Source organism: Urocitellus parryii, chromosome X (assembly GCF_045843805.1).
Source record: "Urocitellus parryii isolate mUroPar1 chromosome X, mUroPar1.hap1, whole genome shotgun sequence".
NCBI classification, from domain to species: domain Eukaryota; kingdom Metazoa; phylum Chordata; class Mammalia; order Rodentia; family Sciuridae; genus Urocitellus; species Urocitellus parryii.
In genome coordinates, this window is record NC_135547.1 from 90,673,895 (window position 1) to 90,682,111 (window position 8,217).

Here is an 8,217-nt window from a genome sequence, read left to right on the forward strand (position 1 = left end):
CATTTCTTTCTCCAAGAACCATGTGTGTCTGTGTGCACATTTTCACAAGCCCCTTGTACTGTGCCTACGTGTGAGAGACTCCCTGTCCTGCTACACAGCACTGGGTTAGGCACACAGCTGCTGAGAAGAGTCTAGGAGATTTCTGGGAGGGGCAGTTGTCCTTCCTTTCTTTGCTGTCACCTCATGGGGGCTGTCAGAGCTGTAGCGCTGAGGGAGATGGGCTTGAGAGTCTGAGTATTAAACTCCTAGTCTCTCCAGGGTTTGAATATTAGTATGAGAATCCGAAGTCCAGGTCCGTGGAAGCTCAGACCAAGGGTCTGGGAGAAAGGTGGAGAGATGAGGAGGTGAGTGAATGAGTGAGTGAACCAATGAAGGCAGGGATTAAGTGATGCTTCCAGAAGCCAAGGAGGAGCAAAGATTGCCAACAACCCACCTGAAGCTGAGGGGGGCCTGGGGCATATTCTCTCATAGCCTTCATAAGGAACTAACCCTGCCGACGCCTTCATCTTGGATCTCTAGCTTCCAGAACTAGGAGAGAATGAATTTCTGTTGCTTAAGCCACACTGTCTGTGATACTTTGTTACAGCAACCTGAACAAAAGAATACTGATTTTGGTGAGTGACTGGATATTTTCCACCACTGTGGCCTGGCCCACATGGCTGGCCCATTGGCACTTCTGAAGCTACCTGGACACTTGGCCAGAGCTTATAGGAAATTTCCTCCCCCAGTATATCTCGAGTGGTCTGACTCAGGAAAGTCTAAATATATTCTCAGAAAGGGGACCTGGATATGGTCTGTCTGGTGGCGGGGTACTTGGAGGGCCGGGCTGGCCAGCCAGCTTCCTGCACTGTCTGTTTGGGCGTCCCTTTCTGACTAGTTTTCTCAGAAGCTGCATGGAGGATGTTTCTGGAACACAGATTATGTTTTCCTATCGGGGTCTGCATCTGGGCCCTATTCTTACAGCCCCCGACTTCCCCAGATTTTTCTGCCATTGACGTCATGGCGGCCGGATGCGCTGGGCTTCATCCGCACCAAGGAGGAAGAGAAGGGGGCAGGACTTCACCCCACGGGTTTCGTTCCGAGAACTGGCTGGCCCATCCTGCAGCCGACCCAGGTGGGGTGATGTGGGTGCTGGCGGATGTGGTGGGTGACGTCCATTGGCCACCATGACAAGCCCTGGGTTCTAGAGACCTGGCCTTTCTTGGGCCGCAGTGAAGTCCCAGGTTGGAAGCTCTGAGTGCTAGGGTGGCCCCTCAAATACTGGGATTCCTGGGGTCTTTCATAGAGTCCACACAAGTACATCTCCAAATTGTAGGACATCATTTTTTAGATTCAAAGAGGCCCAGGATAGAAAAACCCACAAACTCTATGGGTCCACAGATCCATTGGTATATAAACCAATGATCCTGTCATGCAAACCAACTGGAATTGCCTGAAGGACAGGAAGCATACTATTTCAGAGGGCCTCTCACCCACTAGGCCTAGAATAGCAGCAAGTGTACCCTCAGCTTCCCTCCTGAGGTCCATGAAGGCAGAGGTCAGAGTAGCATCTTCCTCTCCTGAGCCTGGGGCCATCTCGCCACTGACAGGCTCTAATGCTTGTCAAGTTCAGTATAAATTGGTATAGGAATAGAAGCTAGTTTCCAAAGTAATTCCATATGAAAAACTTAGCAAAATATCAATGATCGGTAAATAGACACTTCCGTGGCCTCAGTCTCCCTGTTCATTTTGGGTCAATGTCTCAAAACTCAGAGCTCTCTGGTAGAGAGAGGGATGGAAGGATGAGGAGGACGGAGCTATCCAGTCTCTGGCTTGGGCCTCATGAAGGGAGCCCAGCACCAGGTTCTCTGGAGGAGCCCCAGGATAGAGGCTCCCAGAATCAGTGCCAGTTCTATAGACACCCAAACTGACTGATGTTCTTCCATCCTTTACCCTCCTGACATGGGGCCCATGACCCCTCGCAGCCCTGCTCTTCTTAGGCTAGACCCTGTGTTATGATCATGGATTGTTGTGCTTAAGTCAGGATCCAAACTGTGAGAAGGCGGAAAAGGGAAAGGCAACCTAGATTCCACTTTCTCCACCTCATGGTGCAGAAAGGTAAACTGAGGCCCATAGTAGGGGATAGAAACAGAGTCAGGGTCTCACTGAGAGGCCTGATTTCTGATCTTGTATCTCCTCTCTGCCATTGTGTCTCTATGAGGCTTAGAAAGGGGCTCTCCTGCCTCTATTTTGGCCTCAGTTTACCCTTCTACACGTGGTAAGGGAGAGGTGTGTGGCAGAAGAGGGCCTGAGACCTTCTCCTGTGTCTGGTTGAGTTTTTAGGTGTCTACAGGGATTTGAGTTGACAACTGCCCCTCTATCCAGGGGACTGGCTGAGAGACAGAGGTATATGAAGACAAAGAGACAGAGAAAGATAGACAGATACAAATGCAGAAAGAAACAGACAGACATGAGGAAACAGAGACACAGAGTACAGATACAGGGAGATATGAAGAGAGACGTGAGAGAGAACAGAGATGTTCACACAGAGAGACACTGAGAGTCACAGAGAAAAAGTGACGGAGAATGGCAGGGGTGGGGGGGGGGAGAGAAAAGAAAGAAAGAGGGAAGAGAGAATTGCCCCAAATAAGAACAGTTACTGACCTCTGGTTGGAGGACTGATGCTGCCTGAAATAAGAAAGGATAAGGAAGAACAAGGTGCTAGGGATGCCCATGGCTATGGCTGGGTATTGAATCATATTGCAAAGCAATGTACAGCTAAACAGTGTGGCCCTGGTATAAGGACAGATACAGAGAAACAGATCATAGGAGAAAGATTGGACAAAGACCTGTGCATAGAAGGAATAGAGTTTGTGATGAATACAACATCTCAACATGGGGGGGGGGTGGAGGATACATTAACAAATATTTCTGAGAGGGGATGGGGATGTGGCTCAAGCGGTAGTGTGCTTGCCTGGCATGCACGGGGCACTGGGTTTGATCCTCAGCACCACATAAAAATAAAATAAAGATGTTGTGTCCACCGAAAACTAAAAAATAAATATTAAAAAATATTTCTGAAACAATTGGGGGAAAAGAGCTATTGAATAAATAATCATTCCGTGTTCCCACTGACCCTTCCCTGTTGAGTTTGAAATGTCACCATCACCATATACACTAGAATAAATTCCAGATCCATTACAGATATACATTTTAATGTCTAATATTGATCTTGGGTTTATTGTGTGTCAGGCCTTGTGCTAAGCACTTACCATGATTAATAGATTTAATCTTGACAAAGACCCTTTGAGGTAAGTACTATTATGTTCATCATAGCACATATGAGGAAATGGAGGTATAGAGTAGTTAAGTATCTGGCTGAAAATCACACCGATGGCTTGAGGTGAGATTGGGTTTGTCCCAGACAGTCTGGCTCCTGTACCCACACTCTTAACCTCTATAGTAAATGGAAAAAATGAAGGCATAAAGGAGACTAGAAGCCAACACAGGGTGAACATTTATCTCATTTTCAAGTGGGAAAGAACTTTCTAAGCACAAAACCAGAGACAGAAACCACACAAGTGAAGACTAACCTATTTCACTATTTAAAAACATCATGAGTATCACAGAAAACCCATAAACAAATAGAAAATGCAAATGATGAATTGGGGGAAAATATGTGCTGCATACATATGATTGATAATTAATATCCTTTCCAAAAATAAAGAGCTATGGCAAATCAATAAGAAAAATGATGAATACCCTAGTAGGACTAAGGACATTTATAGACAACCCCCAAAGTACAAGTGAATGATAAACAGTAAAAATAATCAACAAATGTAAATTTCAACAACATGGCAATGTTTTTTTCCTTACCTGTTAAGTTGGGAAATTATTTTTTTTGAGGGAGGAGATACTGGGGATTGAATCGGGGGCCCTTTCCTACTGAGTCATATCCCCTGTCCTTTTTATATTATTTATTTATTTATTAAAAAAATAACTCAACATCCATGGAGTTTTTTGTTTTGTTTTGTTTTGTTTCAGTTGTAGTTGGACACAATGCCTTTATGTTGTCAAACCCAGTGCCTCATATAAGCACTCTACCACTGAGCCACTACCCCAGGCCCCTTTATTTTTTATTTTGAGACAGGGCCTCACTAAGTTGGCCTCAAACTTTCAATTCTCCTGCCTCAGCCTCCCAAGCGCTGAGATTACAGGCATGTGCCATTGCGCCCAGTGGGAAATGATTTAAAAAATGATAATACCCACCCAGGATTAGCTTGAGTAGAGGAAGCATGAAATAGGACAAACTTTTGGAAGAACAATTTGCAGAGAGGGTCAGAAACCTTAAAAATGCACATCTCTTTTTCACGGAAACTCCATTTTTAGGAGTCCAAGGAACCATTTACGGTGGTTTATGAAGAAAAATTAGAAATGTCCTGAGTGTCCAACAATTGGCACTTTGTCAAATCAGAATTCATGCTGATGTGAGGACAGTCATGACAGCCACGAACAATCATGTGTTCAAACATTTATTTTTAGCAGACTGCAAAAGTGCTATTACTTGAATAAAACAGGAACAAAAACAATATATTGCACGCTGATAATTTGGTTAAAATGCTAATAGCTAATACTTAGTGCTTACTATGTACCAAGCATTGTGCTAAGCCTGAAGAAATGAACTTGTCACAGTCCTGAACAGCCTGCCTTCCTGGACACAGAGTCTGATCACATGCATGCACACTATACAGTAAACCATGGTTTATGACAGCATGAAGTGCCCCCCAACAGGGTCTCCTCTCATGTGATGTAAGCACACATTCAAGTTAAATTCTCATCCTTTCCTGACAACTCAAAATCCTCCTGCTGCTGGGGCAAACAGAACTGACGCGCATTCTTGTAAAATGTAAATGTCCTCAGCGACATTACTCGACCCACTATTAATAAACACCAGCTGTATCCAAATCTCTGTGCTAGATGCCGGGTGGAAAGGCAGGTGAGGAAAGGTGAGACAAGAGAGCCGCTGGTAGGAAAGAGATAGAGGAAAGGCAATGATGTAGTGTTGCCAAGATGGAGGAGATGGAGACGGGGAGGCGGTCAAAGCCTAGCGCTTGAGTTCAAGGGAGACAGAGAGATGACATGTCGAAAGAGAGAGGTAGAGAAACAGAAAAAGGAAGACAGGGTGAACAAAGAGACAAGAGGGATGGGAGGCATCAAGACGGAAGAGATGAAGAGAGATGCAACTGCGATTTCCAGTTTCATTTGGACAGCATTTCAAGTTGTTCAAAACCCTGAAATCCATAAAGATTGGCAGTTGACATATTTAAAAAATCCTACCCATCTGTGTATCAATTGATCCATTTATTTATCTTTGTCCCTGCCCAAGCATCGATTAAGTACTTCACCTACCTAGTATTTATTATGACTATTATATTATTTTTAAAAAGATCTTACCTGAGTGGGCTCATGGTGGCTGAGTGCATCTGACTGTACTGGAAGGCCGCTGACCCCCCAAGTGCCTACCTACCTGCCATCTCCTCCATGAGGGCACCCATTTGGTGGGGTAGAGCAGGGACACTCACCTTGGTGAAGTGGACTGACAGAGAAGGATCAGCCTGGCTTGTGGGAAACTGTCACATATCAAAAACAACTTTGCTTTTATACCGAGAAGAAAAACCACGGCGTGGAAGCCACAGACCTCTCTTCTAATAATCCAATTTCGATGAGTGTATGTGCTGATAATCACGGGGGGTGGGTTCTCATAGTTCTCTCTCTCTCTCTCCTCTCTCTCTCTCTCTCTCTCTCTCTCTCTCTCTCTCTCTCTCTCTCCTCTCTCTCTCTCTCTCTGCTCTGCTTCTTCTCTTCTTGATTATGAGACTTAAACGGAAATTTTGAAATTTTGGGTTTTTTCTTTGCCCTTTACGAGTCATCTGAATATATGATTTCTTCCCCTCACCACAGAGGTGAGAGGTATCAATGAGATAACAGGGCTCATGAGAAAACACAGTTTTTTAAGCCAAGGTGTATAGAGTCAGAAAAAAAATAAAGGAAAAGAACTCAAATCACAGAGGCATCCCGAGGCACCAGAGATACCATTCTGTGTGTGACAGTATATCTGAGGCTGTCTGGGTTAAGAAGGAATGTGAAGTCTTATGTGCGGACAGAAAACATTAGGGAAAGAGATAAAACAGAACCCTGTTTCCAGAGGCTTCACCTTGCTTCAGGACTCATTTTCCTCTTAGGTATAACTAATATGGTTACCATTATTTGTGTTGTCCAGAGACAGGGAGCTTTGAATACCCCTGCAGCCCTCTTTCCCACAGAGAGTGAGGGGGATGTCAGGTATTTCATGAAAAAAAAGTGGGAAGTTGGGGCTGGGGATGTGGCTCAGCGGTAGCGCGCTCGCCTGGCATGCGTGCGGCCCGGGTTCGATCCTCAGCACCACATACCAACAAAGATGTTGTGTCTGCCGAGAACTAAAACATAAATATTAAAAATTCTCTCTCTCTCTCTCTCTCCTCTCTCACTCTCTCTTTAAAAAAAAAAAAAAACACATGTGTTACAGATGGCTAACTCTCTAAAATAAAATTTCATTTAAAAAAAAAAAAAAAAAAAAAGTGGGAAGTCCATCCCTACCTCCCCACCCATTCACAGAATTGAGGAGTCTGAGAATCACTAACTCCCTGAACTCACAAGGAATCACTGAGTTAGGGAAGGCAGAAAAGTCTCACTTCATTATGTCCCAGAGCTTTAGAGGTCTGATCCAGTGGCCACTCTACTGGGAAGGTCCCCAGTGGCCCCTAGTAGAATGAATCAAATCTCACAATGAAACCCAGAGGCTCCTTGGGACACTGGGACTCTCCTGTCATGAACACCATAGCTGATGCTTCTGATGTGCTCAGACTCTGTGATTTTATACTTGCAAAAGCCCCAGTTTCCAAGGATTTAGATTTCCAAATATCACCTATCATCCTGGTGGCTGACATTTATCCTGAATTTCCACATGCCATACTCGGCACTGGATATTTCCCACAATCAGTTGTGTCCGATCCTCACCAGAGCCCTCTGCGGTCCATCTTATTATCATTACTGTATCGCTGTTATACAGATGGAGAAAATGAAGGCACAGAGTAGCAGACCAATTTGCTGAAGATCAGAGAGCTGTTTCCTTAGTGCTAGACTTTGAAACTCGCAGTTTCTGTGATCCCAGTAGTCTCAGGTTTTAAATTCTAGGATGCCAGGAAAGGGAGGTTCTGGGATTTGGAGATTCCTCTGGGGGCTTGATGCTTGTGAGGTTTCTAGGTTGTCCAAGATTCAGTGGCCGCGTCTCCTCATCTCAGTGCACATTCCCTTCTTCCAACCACTAGTCAACATGGGAGATCATCCTCCAGAGGTTTCTCTTGACTGGCCATGGCTAAGACTTCCAGCCCCACCATGCATTGTCCAGTGCCCTGTGTGGTCTGGGGTTCTAGTCATCCAACATCCACTCCGACTTTTCTGCAAGACTGGTTTCAGACCTGGGGAAGAGAAATTGAAAACAGCTTCTAATTCATATGATACAAATCTAGTGACCAAGACCCACCCCTTTACCCTTTTGCCCCTTTGCCCTTTCATACCCTTTCCTCCCTTCACCTTCTAATCTCTCAAAAAAAAAGGGAGGGTCTCTTTTCTTAACTCGACTCACCTTTCTGGAAAAGCCCATATTTGACTTGATGGCCTGTCTTTGTGAAGACAAGGGGAAAAAAAAAGAGTGAATAGAAAAAAAAAAGACTTAAAAAACACACCCAACAACAACAATTAAAATAAAAACCCCAACCCTCCCTATCATTAGTTCAAAACAAAACTTTCACTGGTTGGGGCTTTAGAGTTGGTGGGACATGTTTATGACACAAAGATGAACTATGTGTGTGCTGGGTGGCTGGAGGAAACACCAAGATGGGGTGAGATCCTCCCAGCTCTAAGGTCTACAGGGACCTTGTGTGTACAGCAAGTGCTTAACAGATCCCCATTGTTGCTTGTGGGAGAGAGCACGGGAGGGGTTAAGGAGCGTGCTTGTAAGGAACAAGTCCTGGGGAGGCCCCCCAAATTGATGACCCATTGCTCCTTGCAGACTTGGGTCTGAACATTTCCCATGTCTCTCAGTAATTATACACCACACTAATTCTAGAAGATGAGACCACCTTCCCTGCCCTAGCATTTCGCTCCTCCTGGGAGAGGGGTCTGGGATTTTCTGTCAGG